The 26,233-nt window shown below is 37.4% G+C and overlaps 1 protein-coding gene and 1 long non-coding RNA gene across 13 annotated transcripts in view; one reads left to right on the top strand and one right to left on the bottom strand.

Annotated features, from left to right (window-relative positions):
* Window positions 1-26,233, bottom strand: part of LOC139964995 (uncharacterized) — a 202,447-nt gene that overhangs the window by 52,026 nt on the left and 124,188 nt on the right. The gene's annotated exons all lie outside the window — the stretch shown is intronic.
* LOC139964998 (uncharacterized) overlaps window positions 1-26,233 on the top strand; it is a 121,123-nt gene that overhangs the window by 12,775 nt on the left and 82,115 nt on the right. The window contains exons 4-5 of one of the 11 annotated variants that reach the window (XR_011792138.1): window positions 11,152-11,333; window positions 24,035-24,183. The exons of the other annotated variants lie outside the window; for them this stretch is intronic. This is a non-coding gene — a long non-coding RNA (uncharacterized lncRNA). The remainder of the gene's footprint in view (window positions 1-11,151; window positions 11,334-24,034; window positions 24,184-26,233) is intronic. 11 annotated transcript variants of the gene reach the window in all.

The following is a 26,233-nucleotide window of genomic DNA, read 5'->3' on the forward strand; positions in this document are numbered from 1 at the left end:
ACAAAAATTATGTTTGTGCCATAACCATGTCTTAAGTAATGTTCATTATGGATTAAAATCTGGGTAAAATTTGCTCAAATGTTGCAATATAAGTAAAACACTTAAGTTATGTTACACTGTTGGCAGATCTTTCAGCCAGTTGGGAAAATTTCCTAATACGGGTGGATCTTTGTGAATGCAAATGTTTATTCATGATTCCAGATTCAATGAATGTTCATGCCTGATTGGCTACTGATGTGGTCTTGTGATTTTGATGTCGTAACCCAGTTTTAATACAGGAAATAACTGTACAATACCCGGGATGTGCTGCGTTGTGTATTGTGACGTTCACTTTTGTATTCCTTCTTATGCATGACCTTACGCTATATAGCATATGTCTTGGCCTCTCATATCAAACCCTAGCACAATGAACTAACATATGAAACACACACAGAACTGACACTGGGGGTAATGATGTTATCTTAAAACATCTTACAGTTCTTGAATTTGACAAAAAGTGCTTTTTAACACATAGTAGCAAAGCCAGTAGTGTAAGTAATATTATCAATCGTTGATACAGTCTCAAAGGTAGGATGCTGAGGGGGGGGGGGTTGGGGGGCCTGCAGCTGTATCCAGGGGGCTGCAGCACCCTGCAAACAAGCTGCAGTTTATATAATTGTGCAGATCTACATTTGATCCTGCATTGCTACAGGGGATTGTGGAATTATTAAGTTATAAAAAGGTTACACTTTGCATCATTGATCATAATCTTAGATAATAATTAACCAATCACTTTATAGTTAGTTATGTTCGTTGGGTGTATAAAGTTAAACCCTAGGAGTGACATCTCTTGTAAGGGTTTGGTTAAAAATTTCTGAAAACTATTGACACAAATCTGAAAGTTGCTAGTAAATATTCCCATTGAAGATTGTATATTGCTTTCACATATCATCTCCAAATACTGACAGATAAAACAAACAGATAGCTTTATTGTTCCTGCAAATATTTTGTAAATTTAAATTCAATAGAACTCTGTCTTCTCAAATTAAATTTATTTTGTTCTTTTAGGTTTTCCCAAAAAAAAAAAGGATTAACTCGCTAATTTCCCTGAATTAATTATAGGTTTCATGACAGAAAATGAAAGGGAAAAAAAGCAAGAAAAAAAAAACAACATACAAATTAAAGATTAAGGGAAAAAATAGAAGGGAGAGGGAGTAGTGACTGAAACCAATCTTCATAAAATCTTTATATATATATATATATATATATATATATATATATATATATATAAATATATATATAAATATATATAAATATTTATATGTCTGTTGGCATGTGTTGGAAAGTAAGATATATCCACAAGAAAAAAAGGGGAAAAAATGATACAAGTTTTCATTTCCAACTTTATTACTTAGAACGTTAAATCGGTTACAAAATATTTCGAGCGTTAACACCAAGGGCATAGGAACCGGGGGGTTGGGGGGCGCCAGCCCCCCAGTGAAAAATGTGGAGGGCGGAAGTATCATTCCGCCCCCCGCTTCGCAAGTCAGAAAACCCCTTTTTCATTTCCAAATGAGAAAAAAAATCTCATTTGGAGCACCAAATTGCATCTAAGGCCTGGTGAAAATACAAAATTAAGTTTACAAAATGGAGTGGGTGTTGAAGTGTGCTATATTGCACCAAATTGCATCTGAGGCTACCTGGAAATGCAAAAAATTCCAAAGGGCCCCTCCCATTAGACCCCTCCCCCAGGCCGGCCATCAGTCTTCAGCCCCCCCACTCAAAAGTACCTTCCTACGCCACTGGTTAACACGGCTCTTCTTCATTTGCAGTAATGAAATGGAAGAAACTAGACAACTGGACAACTTTTTCACGTTTGCCAATGATTTTCACGATTCCATAAGGTTTACCACCGAACGGTCCACTAAGCAAATCTCCTTCCTCGATGTACTCGTCATGATCGAAGATCACAAATTAGAGACATCAGTGTATACCAAACCAACGGATAGGTACTCTTATCTCCACTCTAATAGTTTCCATCCCCGCCACACCAAAAATTCCATTGTCTACAGCCAGTTAATCAGATACCGGCGTATCTGCTCACGTGACCAAACTTTTCTTAATAAGGCCATTTGAACGGCTTGATTTCTTCCTCAAGAGGGGATACCCGTACCGGATACTTAACTTCCACCTCAAACGGGTTCTGTCTCTACAACGATCTAGTCTCCTAACCTATCGTAACAAATCTGATTCTGATAGGCTACCCCTCGTTGTCACATACCACCCCTCCCTTTGCCCCCTTTTCAATGAAATCAAACAAGCTTGGGGCACTCTTGGTTCCGACCCCACAATCGCTGAACTTTTCAAAGCCCCCCCTGTCATATATCCTATAGACAACCACGTAACATCCGATCAGTGCTGGTTCGAACTAATCTCGCCCCACCCAGTATTGAGCCTGACAGTGGTAACGTCCCCTGTAACAAACCCAGATGCTTGGTGTACACACACCTCGACCCCCCCCCCCCGCTTTCCTCCACCGGGCCTCAGGCACCACTCTGAGACCTGGTAGATTTGGTTGCGACTCAGCCAATGTCATCTACCTCCTGTATTGTTACAAGTGCCCCCAGGTTACCTATATTGGCGAAACCAGCACTAAGTTCAGGCTTCGCTTCAATAATCACAAACTAAGTATCCGCAAAAATAACCCAGGTTTCCCTGTTGCTGAACACTTTAATCTCCCCAATCACAAATTATCTGACCTCAAATTTGTCATTCTCTACGGCTTCTTCAAAACCGCTCATGAAAGAAGCAACGGGGAACTAAAAACCATCTTACGCCTCAACACACACAACAATGGGCTCAACAGAGATCTCTCTTTTATGAGTATACATGCTAAGCTAAATACCAATAAGGTCGAGTTTCTTCCATTCATTACTGCAACTGAAGAAGAACCGTGTTAACGCTCGAAACATTTTGTAACCGATTTAACGTTCTAAGTAATAAAGTTGGAAATGAAAGTATCATTTTTTTCCCCCTTTTTTTCTTGTGGATATATATATATATATAAATATATATATATATATATATTTATATATATATGTAACCTTTATGTTTAACCTTATATGTTACCTTTTTATAACTTAAACAAGAGGGATAAAAAACCCTGTTACGTTATAGTTTTCCTTCAAAACACAATTGTAGAGACACACCTTTTGTTTGAGGCTTCAGTTCTAATCTATAGGAAGATTAACAAGGCATGATGGTAATGTACTATATAAACAGACTATTGAAAAAAGATTGCAACAGATTTCTCTCAGGACTTCTGCAATTCACCTAACTCCCTCAACAACTTGGTTGATAGCCAGACCTGTGAGTTTTTTTTCTTCCTGGCCAAGCTACAAAGAACTGCCACGTGGCAACTAATATGCAGCATGCATGGATACTACTGTGTATAGATACTGTAGGTGCATTGCAGTTTTGTTGCAATAGCTGAGTTGATCAGAACTTTCAGGTTGTACCAATGGGGGAGAAGAAGTTTGCCTGAAAGGTTGTGCTCATGGAGACTGTGGAAAAAAGGTGCACAGCAGGTGGGGGGAGGGGGGGGGGGGAGGAGGGGGTGATGGGAAAGGGATGGGTGTGATTTTTTTTTATCATAATATATATATATATATATATATATATATATATATATATATTTATTACATACAACTTTAACAGCAATATGAAGACCCTTGGTTTGTGATAATCATACCAATAGCAAAGCAGAGGCAAACTGGGTGAACATTCTTCAAGTGAAAGTACTGTTACAAGTTAACTCCGCTCTACGGTCTATTACTTACTTTTTATTGTCACTTTAAGGGGACTTTCCCAGTTACTGGGAGAATTACTCATCGCAAGTAGACATATAATGCCAAAATCAATTAAATGAAAAACAAAGGTCAAATCACTGCTGCCTGGTGGAAACAATTGTAGGTATAGTATATATTGTGAAACATGCCTACAACAGTATTTAAACTAAGATGAATTTCCCTTCTTTAATTGGTAAATTTAAAACTATGAAATTTCTACAAAATGGACAAAGACATGGTTCTTTCTCAAAATTGTATCTACAGTATAAATTGTGGGAGACTTTTTTAAAAATTTTTTTTTTTTTTTACAGAATTCACAAAAGATTGTTCCTAAAGTTGCATGCTGCATATTGGCTTCTGTATAAAGTCACCGTGCAGTGCATTGGCTCCTTAGACATCATATGTAACTAGCATAATTGGTACAAAAATAAAACTACCATCAATGTGTCACACATGTGTTACTTTTCAAAAAACACATATCATTGGATTATTGCAGGATATTTTTCTTCTCCCTAATTCACTGTCAAGATATAATAACTAACATTACTAAAGAGAAACGAAAGACTTATTAAGAAAGCTTTTTCAAGGTCTTCCTGATATGTGGTTTTTGAGTAATACTTTCACGACTGATCTCGAGAGTGAGCATCTGAAATCCTCAGTGAAATTCCTTCGTATGGAAGAGAATTATAGCTCTTCCACAATCAGGATCTGACACTGAGATATTTATCTTCCTTTTTGGCAGGAGGGAGGGGCGGGGGGAGGAGGGGGAGGAGTAGGAAGGGGAAAGAGATAAGAGCTGGAGCTAAAGATGGTGAGTGCAGGACTATATGTGCAGTCAATGCACAATATAGTAGGATATTTACATATACATAGGTACTCGTAACTATATATGGTACTCGTAGCTAGCACAGGCGCGTAGCCAAGGGGGGGGGGCGAAGGGGGCAGCCGCCCCCCCTTGAGCATATTTTTAATATTTTTTTTAATGTTTTTATGATATCGCTAGTATTTTCAAAAGAGAAAATGCTAAGATGCATCTTACAAGGCCTGGGAAGTGCCATTTCCAGCGATCTGGGAGGCATTTTCAGCCAAAATTTTTTTTGTACGCTTCGTGCCAACCATGGTGGCGCTATGCTTAGATAGTATGCAATGCCATATCTACTGCTCTGAATTTTTGTCTACATTTTCGCCCCTCCCTTGGCAAATTCCTGGCTACGCGCCTGAGCTAGCATATAGCAGGTATATAATGCCAGGCCTAGTTTTTGCTCTGCCAGTTCATTGATCATTATGACAATAATGTTTAATAGTAACATGGTTTTGCAGGTATTTATTTAGCATAGTGACCTTTCTCCCCAAGTGCATTTATTACTAACGCACTGTAGGCATTGTATACGTACCACACAACACAATGCACTCTGCATGAATCAAACTATATATAAACCTGTCAAAATGCATTCACGTTGGTTCTTACTTACACAATATTCCAAAGTTATCAATGCTGGTGACTTGTACAAAACTGATGTATTCTAAAAGGCCTTTCTGAAAAGAATTTAGTCCACTGTTGAAACCTTTTGTGACATAATAGTCATGTTTATTTTTTATAACCACACATGTTTATTTTTTATAACCACACATGTTTATTTTTTATAACCACACATGTTTTCGTCTGTAGTACGAGAGATTTCTGTAGCGGGATTTTTAGAAATCAAATTTAATCAAGAAACACAATTATGATCCCTGTCACGAAACTGCATCTAATTTATATTTAACCACACATGATGATCAAATTATTCATCACTATAGTTAGGCCACATGCTAGTCTCTGACATAATTCTTGACTTTAAATTCAAAATTGGCTTCTTATTCAGTATTACTGTGGTAGTAAAGGATGCATTTTCAAATCTATGGAAGCCAGGTGCATAGCCAAGGGGGCAGCCAACCCCCTTGAGCATATATATATATTTTTTTGTATGTTTTTATGATATCGCTAGTAATATCAAAAGAGAAAATGCTAAGATGCCACTTACAAGGCCTGTGAAGTGCCATTTCCAGTGATCTGGGAGGCATTTTCAGTCAAAATTTTCTTGTACGCTTCACGCCAACTCATGGTGGCGTTACGCTTAGATAGTTTGCAATGCCTTATCTACCCTCTGATAGTTTGCCTACAGTTCCGCCCCTCCCTTGGCAAATTTCTAGCTATACGCCTGATGGAAGCTTAATACAAGTCAATTATTCTTCAAACAGAAACAGCCTCCCCCCCCCCCAAAAAAAAAAAAAAAAAAAAAATTTAATACAAATTACGTATCTACAATAGAAAACTATTTGACACAAGAGAAAAAAAAGCACACATACTTTAGAAACCCACCATAAAAATCTAAACATAAGCATCCTAACAAGAAAATATCAGGACTTAATCGAGCCTAGATGTTTGGAACCAGCTTATATAGAACCATGCATGGTTTCACTTACAAGTTCATTTCACATTTTTTGGCACATGAAACTTCATATCCAGGTTTGTTTGACTATAGACCTATGTTAGTATTGTAAACTGAGCTGTCACAAGGTTAACAGTTAAATAGCCTGTCCGGAAATTGTGGAAACTACTGTCTTACAAATTATTTGCTATAACAATTATTGCACAATTTGCAAACAAGATGCACAGAACATTTGCTGAAATAAGTATGCCATATAATCAATGACTTGTTTGGCCACATGCAAGTTTAAGACATGTAATTCAAGACTTTAAATTCATAAACTGGTTTTTCCTTCAGTCAATCTTTAAGGAATGAAAAAATGTCTGATGTTCTCAAAGCTTAAGCATAACCCAATGGAAATTGCTGGGCTAATATGTACTGATAAGTATACAGTAACTCAACACCCACACTACCATGGTATGATGTATAGTATAAATAGGCTTAAAAGGGATCTTCACAGCATTAACTGCCCTACATAATTCAAATTTGACCTATTTCAATTACCAAAATATCACCTTTTATATTGCCCTGTATCAGATCAAATACTACAACAAGCGATAACAATGGGAAAGGACGTGTGTCGAAGTCTGTACTTACCACACTGTTCAGATCGAGGGGAACTCTTCAGTAAATAGAGTATGTATACAAACTCCTTCACGGTCACAAAATCCAGCTAGAAATTTAAACCGTTTTCATCCTCGAATATTAGTCAAAGATATTGTCTCCATAATTAACCATAGGTATAATGGTGTAAATTCTAAGCTCTGTTCCCTTGTGTAACACCTGTAGGAATGTATAACTGTAGATCAAAACCCGTAGTGGCTGGAACACAGTATAAAATATATAAACATCCCTCCGTTTGTAGTCGCTGCAAAGATACTACTAACTCTCTCCTGTGCGTGCGTGCGTGCGTGCGTGTGTGGGAGAGTCTCATTCATGCCGTCAAATACCGTAGCTATATTAACATCATGAATCAGTTATGTGCAGTCAAGTGCAGTGTTGCTAAGTTCCTTAATCAAGTAGTCTGTGTATACACATATACCATTGGAAAATCAACCAATCAAAGTGTAATTTGACTGAGATGCAAATGATGAATGATAGTTCACGGTTAAGTGCCTGTGCAATTGATAAATAAACCAGACTACAATTTGAGTAGTAGTGGAATGTCCTCAGCTGTGAAAGGTTAAACTCTGGACTTACTATAGGTATTAGATGAAGGTGAACGGATCACCAGTATTTGACTAAACTTAACAAGAGTGGTCCAACAAATCCCAGACATGTACTTTTAGATCTACAATTGTTGTGTTCAAATCATACAGTGGCGTAGCCAGACTTTTCCATCTGGGGGGGCAAAGGGGGGGCAAAGGGGGGGGGGGGGCGAAGGGTATGATTGGTGGGGCAGACTAAGCTAGTACAAAAGACATACCAAACAGTTTGCATGACAAACTATGGCAAATCGGGTATTGTGTCAGCAATGTAGGGTACAGATGGTCACTCTAGTTAGCTGACGTTTTATGTTATTTCCACATAGGTATTATTAACGATAAAACAGATCACTGTAAAAGTCATCGATAATTCTCTTTAAAAATCTGAATAGACTATGCTCTTTCTGTCAGTATTCAAAGATGATCAGCATGATATCTGACTTGCCTGGGAGTGTAACCACCCCCCCCCCCACCAATCAACAAAAGATGTTATCATTCCCCATTCGGGCCCTTCTTTTGCACTTTCTAGGGCTCACTCAAACAGTCTAGCGAAGGTTAATTCGCCTATTCTGATGACTGTCTGCGAACTTATCGACGAATTTCGCGCCCTATTACACTGTAAGGTGACCATATTTTCGTGACTGAAATCAGGGACATTTATTGCGAGATATGGGGGAGGGGTTTAAGGGGAGGGCTGTCCCCCTCCCCTTTGGAAAATTTTAAAGTGCCTAAGGTGCTTAGATGTAAAATGGTGATACTTTGAAGCACTTTTTAAATCAATTTTATTTTCAAAAATGTAGCTTTTTCTTAAATGAAATCCACTTACTTAACGTGGTTCTTTGAGAGCTTGTGATTTGCTCATGCTCACACTATAAGTGTCGTTGTGTCGGCTTAGTTGCCATTTATACAGTCGAAAGAGTGCTAGGCTAGATCAATCTAGCATATTTTTAACAGTGTTTCCACTTTACACTGGCCCACCTGAAATACTGGTTATAAGTTCCGTTATGCGACTGCACACTTGACTAAATTACTAATAATGTGGGATATTTTCGAAATCCCTGAACATTTTGACGAATCGGGGATATTTTCGGGGACACTTGTTCATCGGGGACAGCACACTGTAATCGGGTACTGTCCCCGAAAATCGGGGACGTCTGGTCACCTCGGGCCTATGAGCTCACTACGGAAACACAAACGTATATAGACTACTAGGCGGTTCTGTGTTGAATGTACCTAACCCAAGAAACACATCGCGATTGGTCGCGTAGGCGTAGCAAAACATGTTGTAAGTTCAAGTCAAAATGCAAATTGTTTCTAAATAATGTGATATTCATTCTGCGATACACGTCACTCACGTGTGAATCATTTCGGAACACAATCCAGGGATCAGGGATAACCATGTGAACATAAACTGAACGTAGCCTCCGCTTGTGAGTGCCGCGGAGACCGTTTAATTAAATTGCCAACCCGTTTCCAAATTTGACAATACAGAGACAGTGGCGTTTTTTACGCTGCTGCTTGGGTCAAATTCTTTTTCAAGGCAATGTTCCCATGGAAGTGAGTTTTATTTTGGCCACCCAATTTCGCAGATAGAGAATTAGGTAAAAGGTAAAGAAAAAAAAAATTGCATAAAACCATGGTAATATGCACATAGGCCCAGCAACATATTTAGTGTGCATTCAAGTTTTTTTTTTCTCAGTCAATAATTCCATTTGGGGGGGCAAGTGGGGGGCGAGCATTTCAACTGGGGGGCTCCCGCCCCCCCTGCCCCCCCCCCCCGCTGGCTACGCCACTGAAATCATAGCATATCATTTAGTTACCTCAGTGAGCGGCAAACCTCTTTTGTGCCGTAGGTAAGGGTAGGTAACTGAAAAAAATTGTCAGGGGATTTTTGTAATATATGAAAGGAAAATTTAAAATTTGTTGACTAAATTTCCAGCATATCTGGAGTTGATAGTGACATGTCTGTATTGATCATTTATACTGTAATCAATATAATAACAACATTTCTATGGTACTTTTAATCCCCACCCCCCTTTGCAGGTTAATATAGTTAAGGTGACACGTACCACACTTCATCTGAAAAATCTCAGGAGACCACAGCTTGAGGGGTGGGGGGGTGTGGGGAGTGGTGGACAGGGGAAACAAAGTGTCGAGAGTTGCAACTCCCCTTTGTGGCGAGAATTCTAGCAAAGGCTGCTGTTAGGTATGGCATCAATGGGGATGGCCAAAACTCCATGTAACTCAATGTTCAATCAAAATTTCTATGAAGGGCAAGTCATGTTCTTTCCTGTGCATGGATGATGTTTTGCTATAAACTCCTCCGAAAGGTGAATAACATTATAGTACATAGCTTTCAGGTCTTAACAAAGCTTTACATTGTCTTTACTTTGACTTTTCCCCCCTCCCCCCTTTTTTCTAATTAAATTACCCACTTCTCAAAGCCTGAGAAATTTCAAATGTACATCCACACTGCAAGGATTGTGCTTAGGTAAAAGACTACCAGCTCTAGTCATTTCCAACCCTCCTTCCACCCTCCCCTCCATTCCCACCTTCCGAAACTTTCCCACCAACTGTTCCTAAACTTTCATTTATACCTTCCTACTCTTACAAAGCTGCTCATGAGATGTTTGTATGTATGTATTTTAGATCCTCTTGCAAGCATGAACTCGCTAAGAAGCCTCATTGGCTTATCAAAGCCGCAAGCTGACCGAAGTCAGTCTCTTAGATATAATAAATGATAAATGAGACTTATATAGCGCCAAATCAGTAGACAAAAGTCATTGCTCAAGGCGCTTTACAAAGAAAGCAAATTAATTTACAAAAGAACAAGTGGAAAAAAAATGGGTTTGAAGTAAACTTTTGAAAGTAGAAAGTTTAGAGCATGTTCGAATGTGATCTGGAAAGATATCAATCATTCTCGAGTTGCCAATCAAAAGAACCGCGAGTGGGCTGGATAAGTCAATTATAATTATTGCAGTATATTCATCTATTAATAACAATCAGCCAACTTCTGAGTTACGACTGAGTTAGTTGAGTACGTGGGCTGAAGATGGGAGATGAAAGAGATAAGAATTATACAAAGGCCACTTTAGCAAAACAGAAATCACTTCAATAACAATGTACTTATTGTTACTTTACTAGTGAATGATTCAGGTCATTACTTCCACCGCTGAAAAGGACACCTGTTTTTTTAAGGCTAACCAGGACAATAAGGAAATGTCTCTTTTTCTTTCTTTCTGTTTAATAATGGCCATGAACAACCTTGATATATAATTACTTTTGGGTAAATATAAAATAACAAGACCTATATCTGCAACTCAGGGCATCACTATGGTGATATCAAATGAATTCTTTGACATTCAGACATCCAGGCCCGAATTTATTTTGATCGGAAATCGGAACAAACCCAACCCCCCCCCCCCAACAAATCAGAACCAAATAAAAATGATGCATGAGTTTTTCGTACATCTGTGATTTACGTAGTTTTAAAGGACTTCAAAAACACGCTCTTTTCTAAGCTTTGGCAAATAGAAACTGCACTATACTTTATCTACATCTTGCCAAGTATTTATGGGACTCACAGGCTAGCCAACCCCCACTAATGGTAACACCTACTGTTGTCAAACTTTTCACATTTTTATACAGGATATAAAAGCAGTAAAGCAGTGGCCTTTGGAGCAAGCCTAAGCTGTGAATTGGTTTTGATCGATGAAAAACCTCTTTGATAAGCCAATGATCGGCTTCTTCGCAAGTTCCTGCTTGAAGGAAGATGTGTAACAAGGTCTGCTATTCGTTCGTGCAATATATGAAGGAATTTCTCATTTGTGGTTCATGGAGCATTTCATTTCTGCTAGAAAACTTTCATTGAAAACATCTTTTAACAGTCCAATATTGCCATTTATACTATGGGGGAGTCGATTGAACTTACAAAGTGTGTAATGTGATTTAAAAGTATTCATAAACAGGTAGTGCTCATTTATTCATTTCTAGGCCAATCAAAAATAAGTTTGTTGAACATTGATATCATGCTCAGGCAAGCCCTAACACTCCAGATGAGTGTAGTAAAGTCTACCCTCACTTATCATATATAACAGCACTAAATTACTTCAAGTTAAAACGTCATTAAAAATCCATATATGGTTTACGACACAATTTTATATTTCACTGCTTCTATGACAATTATCAAACCACCATCCATTATGATTTTGTCATTGTGGTAAAATACATATTTGCCAACCATCAAGCAACTGGCGAGTCGGTTAGGCCTCACAATACCCTTACACTAACAATTGTAGGGTAGTACTCGGTTCATTAATACACAAACAAAGTGTCAGAACAAATAATAATTCATAATAGAGATGGCCAAACATCTCGTGAATGATTTATTTGGGTATCTACATGCCACCAGTTATGCGTCGAGACATATAACCAAAAAAAATGGATTTTAAATCTTAAGAAAAGGCCTGCATTTCCCTTACTGTAACTGACTGGATGAACATTCAGTAGTCTTAAATAAGCACTTTTATCAGATCATACTTGAACATCACTAATCAATTTCAACTATCAAGTACGGACAACTACATACTGTAATAATTAAGATATCACAATCACTGAGAAATTAAGCTTTGTTTGCATTTCCTGTAAAGTGAGAATCTTTTTAAATCATACACAAGGATTTAGTACAACTCTAGTCTGTCACAATTAAGAACAAATAAAGAGATGCATTTTAAAGCCCAGCTATGAGCACGATTGAATTTAAACGTTACTTAACACAGCAGATTAAACAGGTTCGATACGTACCTGTTAATTGCTCCAGGCTCGCACAATCTTCCACAAAGATATGTATGGACGTGTTAACAAGTTTAACAAGTCCCTAAGTGATGCTTTCAATGTCTACTGTGTGGATTACAGTGATTATAGCCACCGCGTTAGAGTGTTTAATTTCTAGATCTCTCAATGGAGCTATAATGCTCTGGCTTTTCCCTGTCTGCTGATTGGTTGATCAGTGCCCAATCACAATGGGTTCCTGCCAGGAGTGTACTATCTCCATGGATGCCGCCGGTACTTTGTGAACATTGATGTGCTAGCCTATTATACATAATTTAAAGGCCTATTTAGTTTAATAAAGTTCTTGATTCCTTGCCAGATGCAGAACACAAAAAAAAATGAGGAATTTGTGCGATGGTGATGGCAGGTGTGCATATGACTCAAATAGTTCATTGCGAAATAACTTCATATTGTTATGTAAATGTCTGTCTTATTGAGTATAATAACCTTATTCTTTGCTGTGAAGTTCACAGGTTTTCTGGAGGGAACTATTTGAATACTGATGTGCTAGCCTATTGTACGTAATTTAAAGGGTTATTTAGTGAAATAACTTTTGATTCCTTGCATGAGGCAGAAGGAATTTATGTGATGGTAATGGTATGCGTGCATGTGTGTGTGTATAACACTTGCTTGTAACCACAGCTGCAACTCAAAAAGTTAAGGAAAACAACAGTAACCAGTTGCTTAAATTATCTCACTTAATTCTCCCATTCCATAATATTTCAGCTTACTGTAAAGACTAGAGGAAGTGTTACCTGATGGATTTAAATACCACCTGGGTTTAAAAACATTATAGCTTACATACATGATCACTCTTAATCTCATTTCAAATCGTTCAACATTGTGTAAAAAATAAGTTGTTCAATTAACTCCATCACTTAGATTCTCCATTCCTTATTAAACAGCTGACTATTTGAACGAGGAAGTGAAGTTAAATTCCAGGTGTAAATAATAATAATAATAGCTTCTATACAGACTATGCCTGAAAGTGATATCTTTAATTGCAAAGAGTGGCCATGAGTCATGCATCTCCCTCATGGAATCTGGTGTCTGATCACATGGGCAACAGTGATGAGGCACATGTAACATGCATGTGAACACTGGATAGATTCACATGGCTCTTATATGGAGGAGGGTCTTTGATCTTAAATGGCCTTATCTCACATCCTGAGCTGCCATTGAATCGTAAAGTAAAGAAAAGGGGTTTAACAGAAAAATGCTCATTAAAAACCCCCAGAAAAACAGAAAAAGAAGAAGGGTGAAAAAAAAAGCTAAAGGGTAAAAGAAAGGGTGGCATATAAATTACATTTGATTGATCAAAGAGAACAGTATGTATTAAAACTTAAAAGAAACTCTAATGGCTGTAAATCATATTCACTTAACTTTCCTTTTCCAAAAGTGGGGAATGTTTTATTGCTTATATGCCAAATCAGCTGGTGGAACATTTCGTCAAGGTTGGTTTAATTTATGGACAGAAGGAAAATATCTAGGTATGATCATAAGTAAGTTGGTCAATTTCAGTTCAGTTTAGTGAATGGGACCAATTTAAAAAAGTGCTCAAGTGATCTTCAACTATACATACATAGTCATCCAGGAAATGAAATAGTTGACACTCTTGTGTTGCAAGCTTTAAACAGACTCAAGGGACAGATAATAATGTTCACACTGTGAACTTCAAGGAGTCTACAGGTGATCTCAAATGGCCTCAAAATTGCCCTTATTCTCTGTGATTCATACTTTGGCTACTTTGGCAGTAAGTTGCGAAACTATTTCACAGTGTACAAACAATGTCATGTTAACTCTCATTCATTAATAAAGATTATGAAAGGGATGGTTGGTGGCAGAGCTGATTTGCTAGCTCAAACTTGGTAAAAGAAAATGTCCATTTATCCATGTATCATCTCTGTGTCTTATATTTCACATAGGAAGACTGTTCTTTCAGGATATTGAAACATTTTAGAATAACAAATTCTATCATCTGTAAAATACCTTACCAGTGAATCAATTGGTTGATGCCCACAAGTGAGTGCTAGAAATAAGAGATGGACTTAGCTGATCTTTTCTGATTCTCACTTTAAATTCTTGGAAAAAATGAACTCACTTTGTCTGTACATAAGCCACGTCATGTGGAAGCTTGAAGCAAATTATATGGCAAGGAATCACAGAGCGGACAGGTTTTCTTGTACATTTTCAGATACTAGTTGCACTGGGAAGTATGACAAACAAATTAAATTTGCAAGGTAAACAACATATTCAGGAAGCGTATAGTGCTGGCTGTACAGTTTTGATATTTGACTTTTCTGACTCAACTCAAAGTAACTTCTGGTCTTTGGAGCTAAGAACACTGAATGACATAGCTCTGGTCTTTATAGTGTGTTCCACATGTGTTCCACATGACTCGGTCAGAGGTCACGTAATTGTGAGATATCTACAGATACCTACTTCCATGTCATATCACAATTAACCACATCATATTCAAATTAATTGAAAGCGATTTCTGTTAATCTATATATATATATATATATATATATATAAATGAAAATCGTAATGAGTTGGAAAATCAAGAACAGTGAAAAAACTTTACATATATATATTTATATATATTATCATGATATATATATATATTATCATGATAAGTTTGATGTTATAATATTTATATAACTCAGGATATCTACACTTTATCTCTTAACTACATGCTTCAGGAAATATTGAGGAGTTAAATTGCTTACATATTGGACGACTATGTTTGCATAGGTGGGGTGAATATTTGGGTAAGAGATATGGGACATATATTTGATGTAATGCAGTTTTAAACAAGGATTAAGGTAACCTATGGTGTCACTAGTTCCTTTGGATACATTAATTAGCATTATCCGTTAATTACCTTTATCGATGCATATATGCCTCAACAAACATCCTATTTAAAAAATCCTCAAACTCATAGTGAATCCACAAATATAGTCCTATCATAAAACAATAGTCCTTTTATCATACACTAGGGGCCTACAAGAACAAGGTGCAGCCAGGACCCAGGGAATAATACGTGGCCAGGCTACTACATTTTGTAGAGACTCACCCCATTCTGAAGTATGAATTAGTGCTTTGTGTAAAGGAGAATACATTATGATAGATCCTATATTTTCTTGGGCTCCTTAATTGACCCTGAGGACATTCTGAACCCTCTCTCTCATCAAACCTGTCCTTGATAGCAGTAGTTAACCTTCATCCACTCTCAAATTAATTCCCCTTCCCGTAGACCAGCGGTTCTTCACCTTTTTTCCGTCCCAGTTAACCCTTTCCAATCAGCCACCCCAGGGTGTTTCCCCCTTCAGAAAAATATATCACAAAAAGTTTCTCCAAGATCAATTAACAGCAGAGAGAATGTCTAGGGACAGTGGGCATGTGTAGACTAGCATATTGTTAATGAGAGACAAAAAGGTTCCCCACTGAAGTACAAAAGTCCCCCCCCCATGGGAAATTCCCCTTCCCAGCTCTGCCCAATTAAGAAACACTGGTTCAAACCAACTTAGAATTCAACAAGGCATATAGCTAGCTAAACTACCTTTGTAACTTGTACAGTATGACGTACACACTGATGTTCTATCAGCTCACTCTCTGTTTTAATCTGATCTCTCAAATCAGTCAATATTGAATATTTCAAATTAAAGTAACCAGTTGCTTCAATTTTCTTACTTTACTCTCTCATTCCATAATATTTCAGCTTACTGTTAATACTAATGAAGTGTTACCTGATGGATTTAACTACCACCTGGGAACTTAAAATCATTATAGCTTACATACATAATCACTCTTAACTTAATCTATTTTCAAATTGTTAAATATTGTGTTTAAGCAATTAGTTGCTCAATTATCCCATCACTTAGATTCTCCATTCCTTATTAAACAGCTTGTGTTTGAACGAGGAAGTGAAGTTAAATTCCAGGTGTAAATAATAATAATAATAGCTTCTATACAGACTATGCCTGAAAGCGATATCTTGAATTGCTTGTAAGAGTGGCCATGAGTCATGCATCTCCCTCATGGAATCTGGTGTCTGATCACATGGGCAACAGTGATGAGGCACATGTAACATGCATGTGAACACTGGATATGGAGGAGGGTCTTTGATCTTAAATGGCCTTATCTCACATCCTGAGCTGCCATTGAATCATAAAGTAAAGAAAAGAGGTTTAACAGAAAAATGCTCATTCAAAAACCCCCAGAAAAACAGAAAAAGAAGAAGGGTGAAAAAAAAGCTAAAGGGTAAAAGAAAGGGTGGCATATAAGTTACATTTGATTGGTCAAAGAGAACAGTGTGTATTAAAACTTAAAAGAAACTCTGATGGCTGTAAATCATATTCACTTAACTTTCCTTTTCCAAAAGTGGGGAATGTTTTATTGCTTATATGCCAAATCAGCTGGTGGAACATTTCGTCAAGCCTCCCTAGGGTAATTCCCCATTCTGAAAAATATATCACAATTTCACAGCAGAGAGAATGCCTGGGGACAATGGGCATGTGTAGACTTGTGTATTGTTAAGGAGAGACAAAAAGTCCCCCACTGAAGTACAAAAAGTCCCCCCCCCCCTTGGGAAATTCCCACTCCCTCTGCCCAGTTAAGAAACACTGGTTCAACTTTTCAAACCAACTAAGATTTTCAACAAGTCATATAGCTAGCTAAACTACCTTTGTACAGTATGACTCACTGATGCTCTATCAGCGAGCTTTCTGTTTTGATCTTACAGTATCTCTGGAATCAGTCAATATTTCATATAAAAGTAACCAGTTGCTTCAATTTTCTTACTTAATTCTTCCATTCCATAATATTTCAGCTAACTGTAAAGACTAGAGGAAGTGTTACCTGATGGATTTAAATACTCCCACCTGAAAACTTAAAAATCATTATAGCTTACATACAACATAATCACTCTTTACTTAATTTATTTTCAAATCGTTAAATATTGTGTTTAAGCAATTAGTTGCTCAATTATCCCATCACTTAGATTCTACATTCCTTATTAAACAGCTTGTGTTTGAACGAGGAAGTGAAGTTAAATTCCAGGTGTAAATAATAATAGCTTCTATACAGACTATGCCTGAAAGTGATATCTTGAATTGCTTATAAGAGTGGCCATGGGTCATGCATCTCCCTCATGGAATCTGGTGTCTGATCACATGGACAACAGTGATGAGGCACATGTTACATGCATGTGAACACTGGATAGATTCACATGGCTCTTATATGGAGGAGGGTCTTTTTTGTTAAATGGCCTGATCTCAACCCTGAGCTGCCATTGAATCGTAAAGTAAAGAAAAGGGGTTTAACAGAAAAATGCTCATTAAAAAAACCCAGAAAAACAGAAAAAGAAGAAGGGTGAAAAAAAAAGCTAAAGGGTAAAAGAAAGGGTGGCATATAAGTTACATTTGATTGGTCAAAGAGAACAGTGTGTATTAAAACTTAAAAGAAACTCTGATGGCTGTAAATCATATTCACTTAACTTTCCTTTTCCAAAAGTGGGGAATGTTTTATTGCTTATATGCCAAATCAGCCTCCCTAGGGTAATTCCCCATTCTGAAAAATATATCACAATTTCACAGCAGAGAGAATGCCTGGGGACAATGGGCATGTGTAGACTTGCGTATTGTTAAGGAGAGACAAAAAGTCCCCCACTGAAGTACAAAAAGTCCCCCCCCCCTTGGGAAATTCTCACTCCCTCTGCACAGTTAAGAAACACTGGTTCAACTTTTCAAACCAACTAAGATTTTCAACAAGTCATATAGCTAGCTAAACTACCTTTGTACAGTATGACTCACTGATGCTCTATCAGCGAGCTTTCTGTTTTGATCTTATCTCTGGAATCAGTCAATATTTCATATGAAAGTTACCAGTTGCTTCAATTTTCTCACTTAATTCTTCCATTCCATAATATTTCAGCTAACTGTAAAGACTAGAGGAAGTGTTACCTGATGGATTTAAATACTCCCACCTGAAAACTTAAAAATCATTATAGCTTACATACAACATAATCACTCTTTACTTAATTTATTTTCAAATCGTTAAATATTGTGTTTAAGCAATTAGTTGCTCAATTATCCCATCACTTAGATTCTACATTCCTTATTAAACAGCTTGTGTTTGAACGAGGAAGTGAAGTTAAATTCCAGGTGTAAATAATAATAGCTTCTATACAGACTATGCCTCAAAGTGATATCTTGAATTGCTTATAAGAGTGGCCATGGGTCATGCATCTCCCTCATAGTTCTGGTGTCTGATCACATGGACAACAGTGATGAGGCACATGTTACATGCATGTGAACACTGGATAGATTCACATGGCTCTTACATGGAGGAGGGTCTTTTTTGTTAAATGGCCTGATCTCAACCCTGAGCTGCCATTGAATTGTAAAGTAAAGAAAAGGGGTTTAACAGAAAAATGCTCATTAAAAAAACCCAGAAAAACAGAAAAAGAAGAAGGGTGAAAAAAAAGCTAAAGGGTAAAAGAAAGGGTGGCATATAAGTTACATTTGATTGGTCAAAGAGAACAGTGTGTATTAAAACTTAAAAGAAACTCTGATGGCTGTAAATCATATTCACTTAACTTTCCTTTTCCAAAAGTGGGGAATGTTTTATTGCTTATATGCCAAATCAGCTGGTGGAACATTTCGTCAAGCCTCCCTAGGGTAATTCCCCATTCTGAAAAATATATCACAATTTCACAGCAGAGAGAATGCCTGGGGACAATGGGCATGTGTAGACTTGCGTATTGTTAAGGAGAGACAAAAAGTCCCCCACTGAAGTACAAAAAGTCCCCCCCCCCTTGGGAAATTCCCACTCCCTCTGCCCAGTTAAGAAACACTGGTTCAACTTTTCAAACCAACTAAGATTTTCAACAAGTCATATAGCTAGCTAAACTACCTTTGTACAGTATGACTCACTGATGCTCTATCAGCGAGCTTTCTGTTTTGATCTTATCTCTGGAATCAGTCAATATTTCATATAAAAGTAACCAGTTGCTTCAATTTTCTTACTTAATTCTTCCATTCCATAATATTTCAGCTAACTGTAAAGACTAGAGGAAGTGTTACCTGATGGATTTAAATACTCCCACCTGGGAACTTAAAATCATTATAGCTTACATAAAACATAATCACTCTTTACTCAATCTATTTTCAAAGTGTTAAATATTGTGTTGAAGCAATAAGTTGCTCAATTATCCCATCACTTAGATTCTCCATTCCTTATTAAACAGCTTACTATTTGAATGAGGAAGTGAAGTTAGATTCCAGGTGTAAATAATAATAGCTTATATACAGACTATGCCTGAAAGTGGTATGTATACTTGCTAAGAGTGGCCATGGGTCATGCATCTCCCTCATGGTTCTGGTGTCTGATCACATGGGCAACAGTGATGAGGCACATGTTACATGCATGTGAACACTGGATAGATTCACATGGCTCTTATATGGAGGAGGGTCTTTTTTGTTAAATGGCCTGATCTCAACCCTGAGCTGCCATTGAATCGTAAAGTAAAGAAAAGGGGTTTAACAGAAAAATGCTCATTAAAAAAACCCAGAAAAACAGAAAAAGAAGAAGGGTGAAAAAAAAGCTAAAGGGTAAAAGAAAGGGTGGCATATAAGTTACATTTGATTGGTCAAAGAGAACAGTGTGTATTAAAACTTAAAAGAAACTCTGATGGCTGTAAATCATATTCACTTAACTTTCCTTTTCCAAAAGTGGGGAATGTTTTATTGCTTATATGCCAAATCAGCTGGTGGAACATTTCGTCAAGCCTCCCTAGGGTAATTCCCCATTCTGAAAAATATATCACAATTTCACAGCAGAGAGAATGCCTGGGGACAATGGGCATGTGTAGACTTGCGTATTGTTAAGGAGAGACAAAAAGTCCCCCACTGAAGTACAAAAAGTCCCCCCCCCCTTGGGAAATTCCCACTCCCTCTGCCCAGTTAAGAAACACTGGTTCAACTTTTCAAACCAACTAAGATTTTCAACAAGTCATATAGCTAGCTAAACTACCTTTGTACAGTATGACTCACTGATGCTCTATCAGCGAGCTTTCTGTTTTGATCTTATCTCTGGAATCAGTCAATATTTCATATAAAAGTAACCAGTTGCTTCAATTTTCTTACTTAATTCTTCCATTCCATAATATTTCAGCTAACTGTAAAGACTAGAGGAAGTGTTACCTGATGGATTTAAATACTCCCACCTGGGAACTTAAAATCATTATAGCTTACATAAAACATAATCACTCTTTACTCAATCTATTTTCAAAGTGTTAAATATTGTGTTGAAGCAATAAGTTGCTCAATTATCCCATCACTTAGATTCTCCATTCCTTATTAAACAGCTTACTATTTGAATGAGGAAGTGAAGTTAGATTCCAGGTGTAAATAATAATAGCTTATATACAGACTATGCCTGAAAGTGGTATGTATACTTGCTAAGAGTGGCCATGGGTCATGCATCTCCCTCATGGTTCTGGTGTCTGATCACATGGGCAACAGTGATGAGGCACATGTTACATGCATGTGAACACTGGATAGATTCACATGGCTCTTATATGGAGGAGGAAATTTTTTGTTAAATGGCCTGATCTCAACCCTGAGCTGCCATTGAATCGTAAAGTAAAGAAAAGGGGTTTAACAGAAAAATGCTCATTAAAAAAACCCAGAAAAACAGAAAAAGAAAAAGGGTGAAAAAAAAGCTAAAGGGTAAAAGAAAGGGTGGCATATAAGTTACATTTGATTGGTCAAAGAGAACAGTGTGTATTAAAACTTAAAAGAAACTCTGATGGCTGTAAATCATATTCACTTAACTTTCCTTTTCCAAAAGTGGGGAATGTTTTATTGCTTATATGCCAAATCAGCTGGTGGAACATTTCGTCAAGCCTCCCTAGGGTAATTCCCCATTCTGAAAAATATATCACAATTTCACAGCAGAGAGAATGCCTGGGGACAATGGGCATGTGTAGACTTGCGTATTGTTAAGGAGAGACAAAAAGTCCCCCACTGAAGTACAAAAAGTCCCCCCCCCTTGGGAAATTCCCACTCCCTCTGCCCAGTTAAGAAACACTGGTTCAACTTTTCAAACCAACTAAGATTTTCAACAAGTCATATAGCTAGCTAAACTACCTTTGTACAGTATGACTCACTGATGCTCTATCAGCGAGCTTTCTGTTTTGATCTTATCTCTGGAATCAGTCAATATTTCATATAAAAGTAACCAGTTGCTTCAATTTTCTTACTTAATTCTTCCATTCCATAATATTTCAGCTAACTGTAAAGACTAGAGGAAGTGTTACCTGATGGATTTAAATACTCCCACCTGGGAACTTAAAATCATTATAGCTTACATAAAACATAATCACTCTTTACTCAATCTATTTTCAAAGTGTTAAATATTGTGTTGAAGCAATAAGTTGCTCAATTATCCCATCACTTAGATTCTCCATTCCTTATTAAACAGCTTACTATTTGAATGAGGAAGTGAAGTTAGATTCCAGGTGTAAATAATAATAGCTTATATACAGACTATGCCTGAAAGTGGTATGTATACTTGCTAAGAGTGGCCATGGGTCATGCATCTCCCTCATGGTTCTGGTGTCTGATCACATGGGCAACAGTGATGAGGCACATGTTACATGCATGTGAACACTGGATAGATTCACATGGCTCTTATATGGAGGAGGGTCTTTTTTGTTAAATGGCCTGATCTCAACCCTGAGCTGCCATTGAATCGTAAAGTAAAGAAAAGGGGTTTAACAGAAAAATGCTCATTAAAAAAACCCAGAAAAACAGAAAAAGAAGAAGGGTGAAAAAAAAGCTAAAGGGTAAAAGAAAGGGTGGCATATAAGTTACATTTGATTGGTCAAAGAGAACAGTGTGTATTAAAACTTAAAAGAAACTCTGATGGCTGTAAATCATATTCACTTAACTTTCCTTTTCCAAAAGTGGGGAATGTTTTATTGCTTATATGCCAAATCAGCTGGTGGAACATTTCGTCAAGCCTCCCTAGGGTAATTCCCCATTCTGAAAAATATATCACAATTTCACAGCAGAGAGAATGCCTGGGGACAATGGGCATGTGTAGACTTGCGTATTGTTAAGGAGAGACAAAAAGTCCCCCACTGAAGTACAAAAAGTCCCCCCCCCTTGGGAAATTCCCACTCCCTCTGCCCATTTAAGAAACACTGGTTCAACTTTTCAAACCAACTAAGATTTTCAACAAGTCATATAGCTAGCTAAACTACCTTTGTACAGTATGACTCACTGATGCTCTATCAGCGAGCTTTCTGTTTTGATCTTATCTCTGGAATCAGTCAATATTTCATATAAAAGTAACCAGTTGCTTCAATTTTCTTACTTAATTCTTCCATTCCATAATATTTCAGCTAACTGTAAAGACTAGAGGAAGTGTTACCTGATGGATTTAAATACTCCCACCTGGGAACTTAAAATCATTATAGCTTACATAAAACATAATCACTCTTTACTCAATCTATTTTCAAATCGTTAAATATTGTGTTTAAGCAATTAGTTGCTCAATTATCCCATCACTTAGATTCTCCATTCCTTATTAAACAGCTGACTATTTGAACGAGGAAGTGAAGTTAGATTCCAGGAGTAAAAAATAATAATAATAGCTTCTATACAGACTATGCCTGAAAGTGATATCTTGAATTGCTTATAAGAGTGGCCATGGGTCATGCATCTCCCTCATGGTTCAGGTGTGTGATCACATGGGCAACAGTAACGAGGCACATGCAACATGCATGTGAACACTGGATAGATTCACATGGCTCTTATATGGAGGGGCTTTCATGTTAAATGGCCTGATATCACGCCTTCGCTGCAATCAAAAGAATTGAGGAACTGAGCAGTCAAGTCGATGGCTAATTACTGAATATCAACCTGTACCTGATGCAGTGACATGTGCATGGATTTCAACAGGTGGGAGGAGGGGTGGATGGGGCTGGGAAGGGGAGGGACTCAAACATTTTCCCTGACTGATATATTCATAGAAGCCTGTTCAACCTTTATGGAAGGACCAGAGGTGGTCTAATGATTTTAGAAGAGAGTGGGGTGTTGGCCCAAAGTGTCTTATTCAAATTGAGCATTGGTTCAAAAACACATACAGAATCATAATCAGAACATCTCGCCATGACGATATACGATTGTTATTAGCATGCATAAAATGCGTAGAATACTCACTCGTTATTTCTTCACGATGAATTGCCTTACCAGTAATAACTATTGAAGCAAGCTAGACCACCTGGCTGTCACACCAAGCTTTTAAGTCGCTGTCCTGTCTGAGTTCGATATCCACAAAACAGTGTAAATTCACAGTTATACACAAACAAACACACAATGAGCACATATAATGTTGAAGTGAAAGCTTCCTCCGTTTTCATTATAAACTTCTTTTTCAAAGTTTCCACAAACAATTACTTCCGGCAACCGACATTAATATTTTGGAAACAGACGAAATACCATGTAATATGGTTTCTGTTGCAATACGAGAATACCTTTCACAATTAATATTTGTTTTTTTCTTTTCCCACCAGTATCCTTCATTACCAAAATGTAATGACACAATATATATGTATATATATCATTCAACATATTTTTTAAGAATGGTCATCATGCAATCGAAGAGTTCCTCTGATTGTTTTCCTTCACAGATTTACTGCTGATGAGGAAGTGCTTAAGCTAACATAAACCAATCACCTGTATGTCACCCTACCACCATGCACATAATGCTGCCTTTACCCATACTAGTATGGCTCTATGCAGATCTCCTGGAGGAATGTTTGTCATATGGGCAACGGTGGTCAGTCACATGTAATGTACATGTTAGGCACATGTGATGTGCATGTCAAGTTTGGATGGAGCAAAATGGTCTCTGCCATTCCAGTGAATAGAAGTTGTGGCTGTTACCATGCAGCCTGAAGTGCACAATCATATCTATCAGCATAACATACTAGGAATGGGAATCTAGTGCAAAGAAAATTTTCTTTTCCGGTCGTCTTGATAAATTCCCAGACAGTTGTCCATTGTTCATTTACTTCATTTATAAAGCATAATTGGATTTATATATCTATCAGTTTGGAAATTCTAAATAATTATGGCAATTTAATTCATCGTAGTGAATTGATATGATTCTGAAATTCTAAAGAGTGAATTTAATAGGACCTCTGAGACTGTGATCATTTTAAACTTTCAAAGTTTGAGAAAATTTTGGCCAGGTTCCATGTCCATGCATGCTATATTGAATTTAAGTGTCATAATGAATCTTTTATATCATTTAATAACTGACTAATTTTGTCAAATTTTTCATGGAAAAGGATGGCATAATTATATCTACAGGGGTAAAATGGACCTGTCCTCTGTAATACTTCAGTTAGGGGTGACACAACTTGCAATCCTCTTCTAATTTTATTCATCTTTAAAGGGTGTGAAGACTCGCGCAAAAAGAAACGTCTAATGCCGGTAATCTGACCTAGTTTCTAATGAGGTGTAACAGAAGTGTTAGACACCACAATCTATCCCAGGAAATACACACACAGCTTGCTACCGTCGGTAATTAGACACTAGTGTACAGTCAGTACATACAGCTAAGGTCAATACCCACAACACAGTGTATAAACTATACAGGAAATCTCAAGTCCAACTTAAGATAACAAGGTATCACATTTCATTACTGTCTGCGTTTTGTAGCGACACGAACAAAACGTCACTTGCATGCAACAGAAAGTTAACTTTTTCAGATGGCCGCACCGGGTTTGGGGCGAGTCTTCAATGCCTTTAATATTTATGGAGTGAGTTGGTGAGGGGAGAAGAGGAGAGTAGGGGAGGAGGAGGGGAGGAGGCAATTATTTAAAATTTAATAATTAATTAATTAAATTTAGGGACATTTGATAGTCAAATTCATCACAAGTTTAGAGTTGATATCCTATGCTTGTGAAAGTTCCACACAATTTAGTCATTGGCATGCACAGGGCAATTCAGCAGTAATATCATACACAGCTACATAGTATTGCTGTGACTAAAGAAACTTTGCATGACCCTTAACAACTGACTGTCTGACTCACTAACTAACCTACTATATGTGATACATGTAGCTGCACTGCCAGACACAGTCTGCAGTGTAGTTCCCATATTTCAAAGTCAAATTGCAACAACTTTTAAGAAGTCATTTTAAATCCACACAAATCAGACAAACATGGCTTCAGATGTACAGAGATCGTGTATATCATCCTACAGAAACAGTGTGCAGTGTAGTTGCCATGTTTCATATTCAAATTGCAATAACTTTTAAGAAGTCATTTTAAGTCCAAAAAGATCAGACAAACATGGCTTCAGACGTACAGTAATCGTGTATATCATCCTCCATACAAGGAGTGTTAGCTCAGTGGTTAAAGCCGTTGCCTTTCAATCACAAGGTCTCGAGTTTGAGTCACTCCAAGATTAATGTATGTCGTCCAGCTACAGAGTTGTTGACAATTCATAATCATGGACGATAAATATGAATCTTAGAGATTGTCTTCGGTCAGCTTGCAGCTTTGATAAGCCAATGATGGCTTCTTCGTGAGTTCAAGCAGGAGGATCTAAATACATACCAGTGGCACAACCATACATAAAATCTGGAAAAGGTGCAGAGGGGGGAGGGGGGGGTATCTACATATCAGTGGTGTATAACCAAACATTAAATCTGGGAAAGGTGGTGTTTGAACCCCACTGGCAATAAATATTACAGAATATCCTAGCATACAGATAATATATAAATTTAAAACAAGAAATGTATTTGTGGTACAATTGAAACGACCTATAAACAGTCAAAAATTCTTCAACATTCAAAGTTGCAAAATATAGTGTTCACC

This window comes from Apostichopus japonicus, chromosome 23 (genome assembly GCF_037975245.1).
Source record: "Apostichopus japonicus isolate 1M-3 chromosome 23, ASM3797524v1, whole genome shotgun sequence".
NCBI lineage: Eukaryota > Metazoa > Echinodermata > Holothuroidea > Aspidochirotida > Stichopodidae > Apostichopus > Apostichopus japonicus.